General features: G+C 52.6%; 1 protein-coding gene and 2 long non-coding RNA genes across 3 annotated transcripts in view; all 3 read left to right on the top strand.

Annotated features, from left to right (window-relative positions):
* LOC135308305 (uncharacterized) overlaps nt 1–18,823 on the top strand; it is a 624,983-nt gene that overhangs the window by 85,120 nt on the left and 521,040 nt on the right. The gene's annotated exons all lie outside the window — the stretch shown is intronic.
* Nucleotides 1–18,823, top strand: part of LOC135307523 (uncharacterized) — a 73,953-nt gene that overhangs the window by 52,483 nt on the left and 2,647 nt on the right. The gene's annotated exons all lie outside the window — the stretch shown is intronic.
* On the top strand, nt 6,788–7,223 carry LOC135307527 (uncharacterized). Its single transcript, XR_010368267.1, has 3 exons — nt 6,788–6,874; nt 6,963–7,034; nt 7,122–7,223. It is a non-coding gene; the product is annotated as an uncharacterized LOC135307527 (long non-coding RNA).

Below are 18,823 nucleotides of genomic sequence, written 5' to 3'. Positions count from 1 at the left end.
CATTCAAGCTCCTGCTCTGAGCAACCTGACCTAGTTCAAGGTGTCCCTGCTCACTGCAGGCCATTGGGACTAGATGGCCTTTAAATGTCCCTTCCAACCCAAGCCATTCTGTACTCCTGTGCACCATCAAAGCAGTGCTGCATTAGTGCTGGGCTGATTGTGCTGGCACCTGTATTTTGGTACTTGTGCCATTTAGCAATTGGCCATGAGAGGATTGATGGGCTGGACAGTGAAGTCTGCAAATAACACACAGTGTGCTCAAGGAGAAACAGGAGAGGAACACGGCTTCCACTTCAGATAAATGTCAGCATTTTGCTGCCCATTCCTGGTTAGAGAAATAAAGGAATGTCCTGAAGATCCCTTCATGTGGGTTCATTATTGGCCGTATCAGTACTTGTGTTCTGTAAAACAGGTTAAGTTGTTACAGCTTCTTGCCCCATTTATCCCTGAATAAAACCCAAATACTGCATTGCACCTTGTCTACTTTCTTCCAAGTCAAGGCAAATTTTGTTAATTACTGAGTGGGACATATTCATCTGTTCACAAGCAAATTCCTCTTGCCACTCTCACCATGGCAAGACTGCTGTGTTGATTTGCTCTAATCGGACTGTAATTAAGGCCTACCTTTCACTAGAATTAAAGCTGATGCATTGGGAGGAAAAGTGTTCAGTCATTTCTCCTGGATTCTGACACTGTAGAGAGTTGTTCTGTAAGTAAATGACATTTGAAGACAGGTGTAGTCTACCATACTTCTGGCATACTAGAAGTGAGAAAAAACCCTTTGAATCAGGATTTTATCCTTTCTTCCTCCACCTCCTCCTCCCAGGAATTTTAATCTCTGAGGTCTAAGCTCTTCAGCTGCCTCACAAACATTCTTTTAATTCAGACAGTCATCCATGTGGTGAGCCACAAATCAGGACCATGGTGTGAACCTTGAAGCAATGTAGGTTTATAGCGCTGAAAATAATAATCCAATACCCAGGTTTAGCCAAGCCTATTGGTTATTTCCCAAATAACTCTACCTATCCTCAGTGATGTTTCAAAAACGATCATTGTGAAAGCTAGGAGCGGGGAGAGAGAATGTTATCAAAATTAAAAATAGAGCTTTCTGAGATCTTTATATTCCTCTAAAAAGAGAGTCCAAACTATTCATCTATGGAACATTAAGTAAGAAGTGAACAAAAGACTGTCAAAATAATTGCTTGGGGAACAAAAAACCCATAAATAAAAACAAGCTTAAATGTAGATAATAAGTAAACCATCATGCAAAGAAAAAAAACAGACCTGCCAAAACTAAAACCAATAAGGCTGTTTCATCTGTCTCAATTAAAAAAAAAAAAACCAAAACAAAAAACAAAACAAAAAAAACCAAACAAAAGAAAAAAAACCAACCTGAAATAATCAGAGATTCTCAAGGGCATTACTATATATAGAAACTTCCTGGTATTGGGAAAAACATGAAGGAAAGTGTAGCATGCAATTCACAGATGTAACCTAGAATTTGTTAGGGAGGGCCAGGGGTGGCAGTGGCTGCTCAGGGATGGCTTTGGCCCGTGTCCCTGGCAGCAGCCACTGCCCAAGCAGCTGCGCTGCCCCCGGGCTCTCCTCCCGGCCTGCTGGGCTTTGTTGGCTGGCACAGCCTGTGCCAAGGGCCGGCAAGGTGCCTGCAGGCCCCAGCTCTGGGGGAAACAGAGAACGTCCTGCCCGTATCCACTGTGCTGCCAGCTCAGCAGTGCAGCACAGCACGGGCTCACACTCTCCATTGCTCCCACAGATGCAGCCGGCACCACAACACGTGTTTCCCATGCCCAGAAGAGCCTCAGAATGGGTTGCTGTTGGGGAACCGTCTGTTTGCATGTGATAAGGGCAAGTCTGGCTATCTGTTTCTGCCAGGAAATTATTTGGAAGTGCTCAACTGAACCTCAAGTCAGAGTTTCGGCACTGCAGTTCATGTCTTTGATTGTAATTCGGTCCTAGCAGTCAGTTTTATACCCCTCCCCTTATTTTCTATTGTTATAGCATATTTTATTACCAAGGGCTTGTTCCTTTACCCCATGTGTTGGTTTTGCTCCACTTGTCCATCTCCCCAAAGACCTGCCCTCTTGTTCACTGTTCCTCCTCCCATTGCATGTCAGTCCCTCTCCAAGCCTGCCCCTTGCTCTAGAAATTTTCCTATCAATTTTGTATCCTTCGGAAGCCCATTGGTTTGTTTAAGTTCTTCCCCTCCCCTGTAATCCCCAATTGGTTTAAACCTTGTATTCCCCGCCTGGTGTTCCACCCTCAGTTTCTCCCAATTGGCTAAAGATTGGATCCTCCCCTGGGACCCTGCCAAGTTTGTAAGTTGGTGTATGCCTTTAGTGCAGTGTTGGCTTGCCCCTGATGGTCTGTAGAGTAATCACCTTAGGAAAACATAGAGCAGACCTCACCCTGTTCCTTGTCCCTACCCTCAGGGCAGTCCTACCCCCAAGGCAGTCCACCTGTGCTGTAGAGCAGCTGTGCCCTGCAGCCACAGCCCAGATTCGACAGTTTTCTGGGGGCGGCCCAGTGCCACTGTGGGTGTGGGCAGCTAGTGGGGCTGAAGAAATGGGGCAGCACAGCACTTCCCAAATCAGCTCTTCTGCTGCAATAAAGAGATGGAGCTGTCACGCGAGTGCCTGGGAGGTAGCAGCAGCAAAGCCCACCTGGCAGCAGCACTGCCTGAGCTCCATGTCCAGGAGCAGCCGTGGAGGCCAGGACTGGGCCCAGCTGTGCAGGAGGGTCCCTGTGTGCCACTGGCAGCTGGGGCGTCAGCCACCTCCTCTCTTCACAGGTGCTCCTCTCCATCTCCAGAAGAGCAGCCTAACAACGCAGGCAGCAAGAATTTGAGCCATGACCTCAGCTCTCCACTTCTGCCCCTATCTGCCCTGCCATGGCTGCAGCAGTGTCACAAGGCCATCCCAAAACCCACCGCTCCTCAACGAGAACCTCTGCCCCTGAGCCCCCTGGTCCTGTTCCCCGGCCAGGACTGAAGGTGGGCAGCCCTTGCCTGGCAGGGCAGGGCGTGGCCCACATTTTATATTCAAATAAAGAGTTGGAGTTTTCACAGTTATGTCCGGGTGATAGCAGCAGCAAAGCCCACCCGGCACCAGCAGTGGCTGAGCTCCATGCCCAGGAGCAGCCGTGGATGGCCACGGTGTGGGCAGGCAGGAGCCAGGCAGGGGCTGCTGTGCCCAGCGGCGGGGCCCCGAGGGGATGGGGGAGCCCATGCTGAGCGTCCCTGGGCTGAGGGCACATTTCCTTCTGGGGGATCATCTGGGCCTGGACCTGAAGAGGCACAAAGGGATATTTTGGGTTGCCTGATGAGGGTTCCAGGAGTCCCGCATGTTTTAAATGAATTAGCTTTTTTTGATTAATAAGGAGAATTTATTCCATAATTAAAATTCAGTCGTAGAAAATCTAGAAGCAAATATCAGATTGGCCCTGAAGCAGGCTAACAGCGTCAGATGAGACAGGTGGGGCATTTCTCTCCCCTGTGCATCACGAAGGGACAGCTCTCTCAAAGTTTTTTTGGTCATTTCCAAGCTCCAAGCGGTGTGGAGGGCAGGAGTTTTTCTGTTTCTTATGGTTGTTTTTATCCTTTTTGCATATTCATGTATTTTTTCCTTTCTTGCTGCAGCTCTTGCTGAGAGTTTCCCCAAAACTGGTAAAAGATTCACTTTGTTAGAGGAAAATGCAATATGCATTCTAGGAGGCACACATTTATCTTATAGATGATGCAAATCGAATGCACATTGCTGAGGTTTGGTCAGAGAAATAATCTTCTGGAATCAGCATTTCTGGGGACGAATATTCAGGCTAGGATTTTGGTGCATGTTGATTGCCCTGAACCCTTCTTTGTTATGCTAGGATTTTCATTAGGCGAGATTACTGTAGTCTGAGCATGAATTTGTGCATACAATCTATCAGAATCCCTCCCTTTCTCTATTAATTTATTAAATTTGTACTTTTAGGGTACACTTTGACAAAGCTTACTTATTTTCTAATTTTATGTTTAGTATTTATAAAACTTGACAACTACACTTTCATACTACTAGTCAGGGTATAAAATTAACAGCTCTTCTCATAAGGTAGATTCTTCTAAATCTTTAATTTCTTTTCTTTGGATTGTCAATTATATTTTTTTATATCAATGCATGTGCTTATTGTACTTTAGATATATTTTGACTCCATAGTCGTTTAAGGCTGGTAATATTTGTAAAATAAGTTTTTCATGTTTTCTTATGTTGCCTGCTAAAATGTGTCTTTATAACTGTCTCATGTTCTTGTTTTCTAATTCTTGAGCAATTTGCTTTATTCTACTCTCAGGATTTATTTCTTCTCTAGCTCTTCCAGAACAAAAAGTTTTAATATATTGCTTACAAATTTTGCCATTTTATTCTTTTTGCTATGTTTCACATTTTCTTTATTCCAGTGTCTTTTACTACTCATAGTGCACATTCTGAATTTGTTAAAATTATAGCGTACTACACTAACTTGGGAGTGTGCATATGGCTCATTCTTTTTGGGCTTGGATGACTAATACAGTGACAATAATCCTCTGCAGTTTTAACACTCTAGCTCTCTCAAAGCCCCTTTGGGTTGCAGCCAAAGGGCCAAGATGTGTATCTTCTTGGTAGCAGAGCTTACACCTTGGGATCTAGTCACTGGTGTCATTCGTCTCATTCTCAGTATTTACATCATAAGATTTATAAGAGCCTTTTAAATTGTTTTTCAGGATTTAGGATAGCATCTGCTTATTTCTAATTGTTATAGTTTTATTTCTTTGACATTTTAGCTCTAAAGTTGTAATTAGTCTGTACACTTCTCTTTCTTTCAGCTATACTTGGCTGTTTTCCTTTATTTTAATTTGATCCTTATTAAATATCTAACGGCTTTTGTTATATCCTATCTGATTTAATGTTACTTTTAGTGTTTCTTGGAACTTAAATCTGGTTTGTATCTTATATACTTAATTTTTTTCCAATTTTTCACGAATCATATTATTGTTCTAATATATTCTTTACACTGTTTCATTAGCTTTTACTTCTATTTCTTTTGTCTGTTATAACAAAAGCACTAAAATATTTTATTTTTTGAAATAAATTTGCATATCACACCTTAAATATTCAGTTCACTTAAAAGAACCTCATGAACAATACAGTTTAAAATAAAATATTTTACTTCTCCTAACAATGGGATTTATAGCTTACAAGCTTAGGTATTAACATGCATCAGTCTATTTTACTTCAAGGAGTAGTGGTGACTGTTTAGTGAGGTTTGGCTGGTGTTTCTCTTGGTGGATTTACAGGTCTTCTGTCCTGTCTTTCTTTGCAGCTGAACCTGCTGGTGAAGGTGGTGCAGCTTCCCAAGACACGTCCAGGACTGAGGCTCTGGGAGATGCTGAGGGTAGGTCAAGGCCTTTCCCCTGGGAGAGCTGCCAGCTCAGAGCCCAAAGCTGGGCCAGGGAGGCATCGCTGCAGGTGCCAGCACAGAACCATGCACGTGTGTGCCCTCGCCTTGCGCGATCCCCTCACCGCTCCTGCGGCTCAGTGGTGCCCGTGCAGATCAGCAGAGATGGCAGAAGCTTCTGTGGCTGTTGAGTTACAGGTTTGTCTGCAGGGAGGAGATTCATACGTCCTTTGGTGGTTATTGCCAACAAGACCAGCCCCCATGGCAGGGGTGAGTAGTGTGTCCCTGCTGACCCCACAAGTTGAGCCCTGCTTTTGTGGGATGCATTCCTGGGAAATGGAAATATTTTTCTCTAAGTTCCTCCAAAGAGGAAGATGCAAGACACAACAGAGAAGATATGCCTGGAACCATCCAAACAGACGAGGCAAGTGCTGAAGAAAATGCTGCAGGGAGGACAAGGTGGGTGCATTTGCTTCATGCTTCCCCTGGGATTCAGCAGCCGGGGGCTTTGGCTGCACATCTGAAAGCATGGTTCCCGGCACAGCGGGATGGGATCCATGGCCCATTCCCAATGAGGAATGTTTCCATCTGATCCAGCTGTCTCTTTTTCATTCTCCAGAAATGAAAGGAGAGCCTGTGCAGAAGGAAGCATTTCCCGGAGGAAGCAGTGGTTCCGTGCCAGCCTCTGCTGAAGGAAGGGAGGCCATGCCAGGCACAGGCACAGGAGGTAATTGCTGTGCCTCTGGGCCTGAGCCCTGCTGAGGCTTGAGCTGCCCTCTCTGCTGCTTGGCAGTGCGGGCACAGCCTGGACTAGAGCAGCACAGCCCAGGGGAATTATCCCGAGCAGGCTCAGGGCACTGAGCAGTCCTGCTGGGGTCCCTCCATGGGAGACATGTCCTGAAACCTGGCAGTGACTGCACGGGGTGCCCACGGTGGGGAAAGGACAGAGGGGGAGAGCAAGGCTCCAGTGTGTCCTGAGAGGGCCTGGCTGTTTGCCCTTGGGATCTGGGAGCTGTCGCCGCAGAAGGAGGGCAGGAGGGACAGAGGGAGGGAGGGATGGATACCAGTGTCACTGCCTGCTGCAGTTTTCCCCGGGGTTTTAGAGAGGATTTCCTCTGTGTCTGAGGGAGAGAACCCCGGGGCCCTGCACTGCTCCAGCCACCACTCCCTGGGATGTTGCTGAGGGCAGGGAAAGAGTGTAGAGAGTGGCCAGCAGCCAGCCCAGAGCTCCCCAGGCCCGTGTGCACCTTTGGCCATGTCTATTCACATCTGGCTCCCATGGCCTTACCCGGCCCCCTGGCACTGCACAGTTCCCTGTGGCAGAAGTGGATCCCAGCACACCCTGGAAAATGTTCTCATCTGTGCTCCGTTCTAGATGAGGTTGCTGGGAAGGCTTCTCCATCAGCTTGGATGAAGAAAGTTTTGAAGCCCTTGGAGCCTCCTGCAGGTATGTTCTCAGCGTGCCACCAAGGAAGAATTGTAGACAAGCGGGCAGGCACCAGGTGACAGAAGCTTCTGTGGCTGTTGTGTTACAGATATGTCTCCAGGGAGGACTTCTCCAGCTCCTACCTTGGATGCTGCACCCAAGCCCAGCTCCCATGGCAGGGGTGAGTAGTGTGTCCCTGCTGACCCCACAGGCTGAGCCCTGCTTTTGTAGGATCCATTGCTGGGAAATGGAACTACTTTCTCTTAAGGTCCTCCACCAGAAGAGACCAAAGGCATGGCAGACAAGAAATTCCAGAACCCATTTGAAATCATGTGGCAAATGCTGAAGGAAATGCTGCAGAGAAGACAAGGTGGGGGGATTTCCCGCATGCTTCCCCTGGGACTCAGCAGCCGGGGGCTTTGGCTGCACATCTGGACACGCCATGCCCGGCACAGCAGGAAGGGATCCATGGCAGCCTCGCTGCCCCGCTGCTGCTTTCACGCCCTGCAGGGCTGTTTCCCAACCTGGCCTGGCTGCAGCTTCTGCCCAGCCTCTGCAGGAAGGCATTGGGCATCAGCTGACAGGCAGCCCAAACTGCACCATGGGCCTGAGATCTCCTGCGATTTCCCAGTCTCTGAGCAGATCAGGAGACACAGCTATTTGGAGGAGGAAGTGCTCTGGCCCAGACCCAAGACCGTGGACCTTTCCTGACCCTTATAAATTTTTTTGATGATTATTGCCTCCTGAGGATGTCACCTCCCCAATGGGAAACAACTCCACCTGATCCAGCTGTGCCTTTTCCTTTCTCCAGAAGTGGATTTTGAGCCTGTGCAGAAGGAAGCATTTGCCGGAGGAAGCAGTGGTTCTGTGCCAGCCTCTGCTGCAGGAAGAGAGGCCATGCCAGGCACAGGCACAGGAGGTAATTGCTGTGCCTCTGGGCCTGAGCCCTGCTGAGGCTTGAGCTGCCCTCTCTGCTGCTTGGCAGCGCGGGCACAGCCTGGACTAGTGCGGCACAGCCCAGGGGAATTATCCCGAGCAGGCGCAGGGCACTCGGGTACTGAGCAGTCCTGCTGGGGTCACTCTGTGGGAGACATGTCCTGAAACCTGGCAGCGACTGCACGGGGTGCCCACGGTGGGGAAAGGACAGAGGGGGAGAGCAAGGCTCCAGTGTGTCCTGAGAGGGCCTGGCTGTTTGCCCTTGGGATCTGGGAGCTGTCGCCGCAGAAGGAGGGCAGGAGGGACAGAGGGAGGGAGGGATGGATACCTGTGTCACTGCCTGCTGCATTTTTCCCCCGTGCTTTAGGGAGGATTTCCTCTGTGTGTGAGGGAGAGAGCCCCGGGGCCCTGGGCTACTCCAGCCACCCCATCCCAGGGATGTTGCTGAGGGCAGGGAAAGAGTGTGGAGAGTGACCAGGAGCCAGCCCAGAGCTCCCCAGGCCCCTGTGCAACTATGGGCATGTCAATTCGCATCTGGCTCCCACGGCCTTAGCCGACCCCCTGGCAGTGCCCAGTTCTCTGTGGCAGAAGGGGATCCCAGATTGCCACTGAGATCATTCTGATCTCTGCTCCCTTCTAGACTGGAATCATGACTTGGATTTTTTTGAAGCCCTGCTGGAAAATGGCTTGAAATTCCTGGAGGATGCTGGAGGCTATTCCTCCGTGTGCCTTTCTTGACAGAATAATCAGTGTCAATGTGACAAGAGCTCACTCATAAGCCATTTCCCTTAACATTATTTTAGGGCTGAAGGATTCTGAAAATCTTGCCCTGCTCCCTTCTGGAGCCCTGAGGGATCCCACAGGATCACTGTCATTGGGAGGAAGGAGCATTTAGCTTTCAATCTTCCTCCCGTGTGCAATGCCAGTGTGTCCTTCCGTGTGCTCTGTGCAGTCAAAGAGAAGAGCAGAGAGGGAAGGGGCCGGGCCCAGGGCTGTGCCCCGGGGCTGAGCCTTGTGGGCAGCCTGAGGATCTCCTGCAGTGCCACAGGAGCTCTTCTGTCCTGCCTTTCTTTGCAGCTGAACCTGCTGGTGAAGGCCCCACATCCAAGACTGAGGCTCTGGGAGATGCTGAGAGTAGGTCAAGGCCTTTCCCCTGGGACAGCTGCTAGCTCAGAGCCCAAAGCTGGGCCAGGGAGGCAGCGCTGCAGGTGCCAGCACAGAACCATGCACGTGTGTGCCCGCGCCCTGCATGATCCCCTCACCACTCCTGCGGCTCAGTGGTGCCCGTGCAGATCAGCAGAGATGGCAGAAGCTTCTGTGGCTGTTGAGTTACAGGTGTGTCTGCAGGGAGGACTTCTCCAGCTCCAGGGCTGGATGCTTGGCCCCAACCCAGCTCCCATGGCAGGGGTGAGTAGTGTGTCCCTGCTGACCCCACAGGCTGAGCCCTGCTTTTGTGGGATCCATTCCTGGGAAATGGAACTACTTTCTCTTAAGGTCCTCCAAAAGGAAAGACCCAAGATACTGCAGCCAAAATGTCTCATGAGTCAGATGAATTCCTGACACAAACACAGAAGGAAGCACCCGGAGGACAAGGTGGGTGCATTTCCCTCATGCTTCCCCTGGGACTCAGCAGCCAGGGGCTTTGGCTGCACATCTGGACACGCCGTGCCCGGCACAGTGGGAAGGGATCCATGGCAGCCTCGCTGCCCCGCTGCTGCTTTCACGCCCTGCAGGGCTGTTTCCCAACCAGGCCTGGCTGCAGCTTCTGCCCAGCCTCTGCAGGATGGAATTTGGCATTAGCTGATAGGGTGCCCCAACTGTACTGTGGGCCTGAGATCCCCTGCCATTTCCCAGTCTCTGAGAAGATCAGGAGGTGCAGCTGTTTTCTCAAGGGAGTGCACTGGCCCAGCCCCAATTACCTGGGATTTTTCCTGATCTTTACCTGTGACTTTGACAAGCATTGCCTCATGAAGATGACACATCGCCAGTGGGGAATGTTTCCATTTGATCCAGTTGTCCCTTTTTTCCTTTTTCAAGAGATGGACCAAAAGGCTGTGCAGAAGGAGGAGCACCCAGGGAGAAGCAGTGGCTCATTGGCAGCCCCTGCAGCAGAAAGGAAGGCGATGCCAGACATGGGCACAGGCACAGCAGGTAATTGCTGTGCCGGGCTCAGCCCTGGCCGGGGCTGTGTGGCAGCAGCTCTTCCCCCAGGGCCTGCCCTTGCCCGGCCCGGCAGCAGCCAAAGCTGGAGGCGCCTCAGCTTCCAGGCCTCTGGAGCAGCTTCAGAGCCCCGGGGAAACGGGACTGGTGCAGCAACGTCCCTGGCGCTGCAGCTGCTGCTGAGCTGGCCCTGAGTGCCCAGAGGCCCAAGGCACAGGAGCAGCCCCGAGCGGGAGCCCAGCCGCCAGCCCAGGGCCAGAGCCAGCCCTGGCTCCCGACTGAGCAGGGGCTGCGCTGGGTCCTGACAAGGCCTGAGCCTGTCCCCTGGGGCTGGGGGAGCTGTCACGGGGCAGGGAGGGCCAGGGGTGGCAGTGGCTGCTCAGGGATGCCTTTGGCCCGTGTCCCTGGCAGCAGCCACTGCCCAAGCAGCTGCGCTGCCCCCGGGCTCTCCTCCCAGCCTGCTGGGCTTTGTTGGCTGGCACAGCCTGTGCCAAGGGCCGGCAAGGTGCCTGCAGGCCCCAGCTCTGGGGGAAACAGAGAACGTCCTGCCCGTATTCACCATGCTGCCAGCTCAGCAGTGCAGCACAGCACGGGCTCACGCTCCCCATCGCTCCCACCGATGCAGCCGGCACCACAAGACCTGTTCCCAATGCCCAGGATGGCCTTGGAAGGGGTTTCTGTCAGGGAACAGGCTGCTGGCTAGGGTTACTGGCCGGCGTGCTTTGTTTGGAGCTTGTTTTCATGTTGTGCTGCTTTGGAATCGGGTATTCCTGGAACAGAAAACAGTGAGTGTTTTGTTGCTCTCCCCCTCCAACAGCTTCTTTTGAAAGTCTAACGTGGACAGGGAACATTCCTATTGAGACTGCAGTGGAGTTGTGGCCAGTCCATGATTGTCCAAATGACTCTGCTGAGGGTTCTGCTGCTGCCCAGTGCTTCCATTGGCCTCTCAATTGCTGGGCCTTGTCCTGGGGGCCCCGCTGGGGCTGCAGCCAGAGCTGGCTCCCACTGAGGCTGCCTGGCCAAGAGCAGCCCCAGGGGCACGGGGCAGAGGCAGAGGGAAGTGGGGAGGAGAAAGAGCAGGGCCGAGGTTGCCCTTGAAAGGCAGAGGCGCTCTGGGGCCCGCTCCTGGCCAGGCACCCTGCCCAGAGCCGTGCCCTGCTGGCCGGGGCCTTGAGGGGCAGCTGTCCAGCTGGGCCCAGCTGTGCCAGCAGCTCCAGCCGTGCTGGGGAGCCTTGCCAGCTCTGGGCCCTGCTGTGCACGAGGGTCCCTGTGTGCCACTGGCAGCTGGGGCCTCAGCCACCTCCTCTCTGCACAGGAGCACCTCGGGACAGGAGTTGGAAGACGGTGTCTGCACCTCACAGCCAGACAGCGTGTGCAGCTCCTCCAGCAGCAGTAAGGGCCTGGACAGCCCTCTCAAGTCTTCTGTGAAGAGGACCCCAGAACAACCCTCTACGACGAAGCCTCCTCTTACACTGTAGATCCCACTGCCACCTGCTCTCCCCATGGGCCTCCCCAAGCTGCCTTCATCCCTTTTTTCTCTCCATCTGTCCCATCCCAGCCAACTCGAGTTCCTCTAGAGACCCCAGGACCAGCCCAGCACCTTCCAGCCCCTCCTGAGACCAACACATCCCTTCCTCTGCCCCTGAGCCCCCTGGCCTTGCCCTCTAAGCAGCACTGAAGGTGACACCCCACCCTCCCCCCCCCCCCGCTTGCAGAGTAGGCAATGGCCCATTCCTCTGTTGAAATAAAGAGAAGGATCTGTGTTGTGGTTTGAAAGCAAAACCAGTGAGAGACTCCAAGTTAGAAATACAATTTATTAGGAAAAGGGAAAAAAAACCCAAAATACATGCAATAATACAAAAGAAAAACCACTGACAGGCTCAGAATACAGCCTGCTGACACCCTGCTAGTTAGGGTGGTGGTAGCAGTCCAGCTGAAATGGCCTTGTGGAAGTGGTGATCCTGTAGAAACAATCTGGTAGCTCTCATCCTCTGGAAAAGCAGTGGGTAAGGGCGGCGGTTCCTCTGGGAATCCAGTGGAAAGACTGCTTGTTGTGTCCCAAAACCCAGATTATATCCAGCTGGGGATGCTTAGCTCCTCCCCCATGGGCAGAGCATCTCACAGTGGGCTGATATCATTCTGCCTCATGCTGTGGGTCCTTGATTAGCCATGAAACAGAAATGGCTCTGGGAGGGAGTTATCTCTGAGTCATGTGGCAAGACATTGATGGGCCCATTAACAGGAGATGAGGAAGAAACAATGCCCCTCCTGGTTTCAGTAGCTCTTGAGGATGGCATTAGAATACATCAGTGTCCAGGTGGCAGCAGCAGCAAAGCCCACCCAGCACCAGCACTGACTGAGCTCCATGCCCAGGAGGAGCTGTGGATGCCCACGGTGTGGGCAGGCAGAAGCCAGGTCAGGGCTGCTGTTGAAATGGAGGTTTTGGGCCGCTCACAGGCTCAACACAGTTGGCTGTGATTGGTCACCAAGTGAAAACAATCCACATGGACCAATGGAAGATGCACCTGTTGCATTCCACAGCAGCAGACAGTTATTGTTTCCATTTCTTTCCTGAGGCCCTCAGCTCCTCATGAGGGGAAAAATCCCAGGAAAGGATTTTTAATAAAATATCATAGCTACAGATAACTGTTTTACTCATAACACCAGGAGAAGACCAGGGAATGCAGGTAGCCTAGACTAAGGAGCTCCTCTGTCTCCAAGCTGATCCAAACCAACAGACCTACTCAGATAAGCACCAGGGGACCACAGTGCATGCACAAAGGAGAAAAGTTCAAAAGTTCAGTCATGAGGAAGACCACAGTCTTCGACTTCAGAGACCACCAAAGACCCCAGTGTGACCACCACAGGAAACAACGCGTGCCCAGAAGGCCGTGGATCTAATCGCCATGTGAGGGGAGGACAGGCGGGGCCAGGGGTTGAATGTGCATGGCGAGATTGTGTAAGGTATTGCATATGGAACATGTTTGTGAACAAAGATGTGGCTCAGTCCAGGGCTCGGGGCACAAGTTTTCACGAGAGCCATCTCGCTTGTGCCAGGCCCTGACACGCATACCCACTTCATAACTACATCAGGTTGTGGAGTGCCGCTATAGGACATGAAATAAAACAACGCAGACACGCATCTCTCCAAGGTAAAAAAGAAGGCAGTTGAATTTCTGACTCCAACATTTACAGATTTCCAAAAGTGAGAGTGGATTGGAGGGTGAAAGTGCCACCTCTCCAATGACACTGGACAAACCAACAGTCCATCAAATTTCTCCTCTGCAGAAAAGAATGCAAAACAATAAGTTATTTACATAAAGTGTTTGGGAAAGTTTGCTACAAGAATGTAAACATCAGAAGGCTTAGAAGAACATTAAAAACCAGGGCGACAGTGGAGTCTATTTATTCTGCAGATGGCTTCACTGTGACCAGCGGTGGGGCCCCGAGGGGATGGGGCAGCCCATGCTGAGTGTCCCTGGGCTGAGGGACATTTCCTTCCGTGGGATCATCTGGGCCCAGACCTCCTCCAGTGCCATGCCCAGGAAAAGAGGGAAGCCATCAAGAGTATCTCCAGGGACACAGCCTGACCAGCAATGTCAGCAGGCAAAACAAAGCTCCTCCCTAATTAACACACACTTGATAGGACCTAATTGATGGGCCATCACCAATGCAGGGTGCTGCACAGGGTCTGCTGCTCTCAGCCAGGGCCAGAAGGAAGGGAAGGGAAGGGAAGGGAAGGGAAGGGAAGGGAAGGGAAGGGAAGGGAAGGGAAGGGAAGGGAAGGGAAGGGAAGGGAAGGGAAGGGAAGGGAAGGGAAGGGAAGGGAAGGGAAGGGAAGGGAAGGGAAGGGAAGGGAAGGGAAGGGAAGGGAAGGGAAGGGAAGGGAAGGGAAGGGAAGGGAAGGGAAGGGAAGGGAAGGGAAGGGAAGGGAAGGGAAGGGAAGGGAAGGGAAGGGCTGTGTGGCCTTGGGGTTCAACAGGGCTGGTGAGCAGCCCCAGAGACACAACAACCCAGGTGCAACCAGGCTTGATTTCCAGGTCGAAACACTCGGCGTAGCTGGCCTGGACTTCCCTGTAAGGCACGTGGGGGCTTTGGAGTCCCCCTAAGGTGCACGAGGGGCTGGGGTCCCTTGCGGCACACCCAGGGATATTTTAGGTTTCCTCTGAGTCATGGAGGACACTGGGGTCCACTTCAAGTCATGCAAGGGATTTGGAATCCTGTGTGAGGCATGCAGAGGGTTTGGGATCTCTCCCAAGGTGTGCAGGGTGCTGGGATCTCTCCTGAGGCACATGTCGGGGTTCTGGGGTCTCATTTCACATGTAGAAAGGGCTGTGGACTCTCGTAAGCGTGCAGGTGCTTTGTGTCCCTCCTGCTGCATGCAGTGGGGCTGGAGTGTCTGCTGAGGCACGCAGGGGACGGGGACCTCCGGCAGTCCCTCCCGGGCCCATGCGGCTCGGGGCTGCCGCGGCCCAGGGCCAGCCGCCGTGCCGGGATGGCGGTGGCGAGGCGCCAAGGCGGAGCTGCCCCGCCGGGTCACGCTGCATCGGCACGGCACGGGCGGTGCTGAGCACCGGGCAGGCGGCACTGCCAGCCCAGGGGCCACAGCCTTGGCCCTGCCTCTTTTGGGGCCGGGCACAGACAGCCCCGCGGGACGGGCACCGCTCAGCGCCCGAAAGGACGGAACAGGTGCCCGAGGAGCCCCAGGAGCCTGGACAGGGCCCTGGCGTTGCCCGCCCGGCTCCCCCGGACCTGTGGCCATCCTGGGCAGCAGGGGCTCGCTCTGGGCCGTGCTCTCCCCGGCCAGCGGGGCTCCGGGCCAGCACCCGGCTCCTGCCACTGCCCTGAGAATGCTGAGGGGATTTTGGGGCAGAACTGAACTTGACAGGGACAGAATTCATAGGAGACTTGTTTTGGCCTTTTACAAGGTTAACTGAGAAACAACTTAAAATCCCCGGCTAAATCGTCTGCTTTAACGCGTGGGGATTCCTTCAAGACCCTTCCTAACTCCCGTGGTGCCGGGCCGGGCCGCGTCCCAGCGAGCACCAACACCCAGCAGCTCGATGGATGCAGCACGGCTGGCACCAGGGAAACGAGTCAGTATCCCTACAGCTGCCCGCTCTGCCTGCACGGCTGTCACACAACAGCAATGTTCCAGAAGGAACAGGCATTTTTACATCCTCAGGACCGTGTGATCTTTGGTCCTGGTGGTGGATCAGAGAGAAAAGCCAAATGTGACAGACTAAACTTGACTGTAGGAGAGGGATGCCTCAGCAGAGGGTCTGGGGACCTGTGGTGCCAGCCAGTGGCCCGGCACTCGGACACAGCAGGAAGACCTGAGATTATCACACTTCACCTGGGAGGGTAGAAAAGCTCAGGGGTTCTTTGTTCAAGGTCCCCCAGAGGCACCAGCTGAAGCCGCCACAGCTCCACCTTGATAAAAGTGTTTAAAAAGATCCAGAGGTCTGACACTCTGCTGTGGAGGACATTCCACATGTTATATTTGCCCAATTATCCAATCAAAAAAACCGAAAGAACAAACCCAAACAAAATGAAATGTAACAGCAATTTTAATTATGTAGCTTAATATATATACAATTGAATACACTCAAAATATTGACAATATAATTTGCTTTAAATGATGAATAATTTGTTTCTGATAATAGCGTATAAGCAAAAATAACCTCGCGGGGTATGCGTGGGGTAGGGGTGCAGGGCTTTTGGACCCCCGTCACCTCACGTACTAGCGTGTCAAGCCCAAATTCCCCTTTTTATGCTGTATGTCATTACCATCTCCTCCCATTTTCGATTCGTCACACTTGTATCACTGCCCTCATCATCACCTTCCCCACGCATGCTCCACACTTCTTTAAGTAAGTTGTACCACTCTTTGGGGATCTTCTTTGAGGAAGGCCTCTCCTCTTCCTCCATGTCCTGTAGTTCATCTTTTGGATTACACATGCACACCAAGCTGCTACAGTATAAGCCAATACTGTGTTCTAACATTAAAGCAGTGAATCTCATATAATCAACATTTGCCTGGTGTGCAACCAAATTCTCCTCTCTTCCAACGAAATTTAGTCATAGTTATCTCTTGCTTCCTCCTGTTCTGAACATCTGCAGGAGAAGGTTGGGGGTGGACCCCTCCTCTCCCTTTCTTGCTTGGCATGACTCCTTTAACTGGTTTTTTATTTCCAAATATTAATTATCAATATCGATTACTGTTTCAATTTTGTCAGCATGAATCATATCTATTTACCACACACAGTTCTCATCTTTTGGGCATTCAGAAGCTTTTGATTTTGCTTTGCACCCAAGGAAAATATACCCCCAAATGTGCACAAATAACTCCTTTAGCATGTCCTCCTTTTCAGCTGGTGTTTCCATTGGTCTCTGCTATCTTGTCCTCATCTTTCCACAATTCCTGTGCCTATTCAAGTCCAGCCTGGGACAGTGCACACATTTGCTTTAGTTCTGTAGTGATTTATGCCCAGCCATCCTGCCAACCACACCCATTTCAATGTTGCAACAACCTAACTCTGGGCTGCAGTATGTGAATCACACTCTGCTGTGTGAGCTGGCAGAGCACCAGAGCAGGCACTGAAGAAGGGGCATTCGGTACATTAGTGAAGTGAGTGCTGGAACCTGGGCTAGCTCTTACAACTCCGGCACTACGGCAGGAGTCGGGAACTGCCTCGCTATGGGCATTTACCAGAGGCAGAACCTTTAGTGCCACTTGCTCTCCAGTGCCAGACACAAGTCACGACAGGGACGAGGCACAGGAGAAAGGAGGAGGCGTCCCGTCTTCAGGTTCCGCAAGGAGCAGCTTAGTCCAGGTGAAGAGAACAGAATGAAAAGCCCCTAGCTGTACTGCCCAAGGGGTTTTGTACACATACAAGTCATGGGGTGGATGCAAACAATGAACCAATAGGGAATGCTCAGGAGAGGAGTGAGGGGATTACATCAAGTGTCTGGGGCCAATTGGGGTAGGAGGGTGGAGAGGATGGGTCACAAGGGCCAGTGGGGCTTCCAGGAGTAGGGGAATGCCAAAGGGGAGTTGCAGTCAGGGATTGCCCAAAGGTTGGGGAACCAAGGGGCTGGGTTGCCTTGAGAGGCAGGGAAAGAGCTGGAACAAGGGGTGGGGAAGGACACGAGGGACAGTTTGGAGGGAGGGTAAAACCCACAGGTGAACCAACTCAGGAAAAACTGGGGCACAACAGAGCCCTTAAACAAGACTTGAAATGGAATCAATAAAATAAATTTGAACTGCAACAATCAAGAGCATCTTGAGGGACGCAGCCTGACCAGCAATGTCAGCAGGCAAAAGAAAGGTTTTGCTGAGCAATGGCCCTTTGATGAAGCAAAACATTTACAATCAGGGCAGTCCATTCATGCAGACGGGCGCACACTCTGGGGGTACAGCTGAGGCCATGAGGTCACAGCAGGGCTCTGGGGTCACAGCTGGCTGAGCTCTCAGCAGGCCCTGAGGTCACAGAGGTGCCAGAGCCCCGTGGTTGCACAGCAGCACAAGGAGCCAGCAGTCAGTCCCTGAGCACAACTGTTGCGGCAGCAGCAGCGGTGGCAGCAGCGGTGCTGACGTTGGGACAGCGGTGTCGGGACAGCGGTGGCAGCAAGAGCTGCGGGACTGGCGGAGGACAAGGCACCATGGCCCTTGCTCTGCGCCTCCTACTCCTGCTGCTCCTGGCCGTGGCCCTGCCTGCCAGGGCTGCCCAGGCTGCTCCGCTGCAAGCGCGGCGAGCAGGTGAGCCGGCAGCCTGGCTGCCCTTTCCTGGGACAGCACTCCCTGCTCCCTGGGAAGCGCTGGGGATGGTTTTGCCCAGGGCTTTAGGGAGGGTTTCCTCTGTGGGAGGGAGAGAGACCCCACGGGCCCTGGGCTGCTACTCCAGCCACCCCTCCAGAGATGTTGCAAAGGGCCTGCAAAGAGGTTGGAGAGTGACCAGGAGCCAGGCCAGAGCTCCCCAGGCCCCTGTGCAGCATTGGCCATCTCCATTCGCTTCTGGCTCCCACAGCCTTACCCAACCCCTGCAGTGACCAGTTCCCTAAGTCAGAAGGGGATCCCAGCACACCATGGAAATGGTTCTGATCTCTGCTCCCTTCTAGACTGGAATCATGACATGGGTTTTCAGGAAGTCCTCATGAAGCATGGTTTGAAGTTCCTGGAGGATGCTGGAGGCAAGTTTTCACTCTGCCTTTCCTGAGTAAATAATCAGGATCAATTCAACAAAAGCTCACTTATTAACCAGTTCCCTTAACATAATCTTAAGGTTGAAAGAATCTGGAAACCTTGCCCTGCTCCCTTCTGGAGGCCTGAGGGCTCCCACAGAATCACTGTCAGTGGGAGGAAGGAGCATTTAGCTTTCAATCTTCCTCCTGTGTGCAATGCCAGTGTGTCCTTCTGTGTGCTCTGTGCAGTCACCGAGAAGAGCAGAGAGGGAAGGGGCCGGGCCCAGGGCTGTGCCCCGGGGCTGAGCCTTGTGGGCAGCCTGAGGATCTCCTGCAGTGCCACAGGAGCTCTTCTGTCCTGCCTTTCTTTGCAGCTGAACCTGCCGGTGAAGGTCCCACATCCAGGACTGAGGCTCTGGGAGATGGTGAGGGTAGGTCAAGGCCTTTCCCCTGGGAGAGCTGCCAGCTCAGAGCCCAAAGCTGGGCCAGGGAGGCAGCGCTGCAGGTGCCAGCACAGAACCATGCACGTGTGTGCCCGTGCCCTGCACGATCCCCTCACCGCTCCTGCGGCTCAGTGGTGCCCGTGCAGATCAGCAGAGATGGCAGAAGCTTCTGTGGCTGTTGAGTTACAGGTGTGTCTGCAGAGAGGAGATTCATACGTCCTTTGGTGGTTATTGCCAACAAGACCAG

Source organism: Passer domesticus, chromosome 9 (genome assembly GCF_036417665.1).
Source record: "Passer domesticus isolate bPasDom1 chromosome 9, bPasDom1.hap1, whole genome shotgun sequence".
NCBI lineage: Eukaryota > Metazoa > Chordata > Aves > Passeriformes > Passeridae > Passer > Passer domesticus.
The sequence above is the reverse complement of the archived record's forward strand: the minus strand, read 5'-3'. Positions and strand labels throughout refer to the sequence as shown.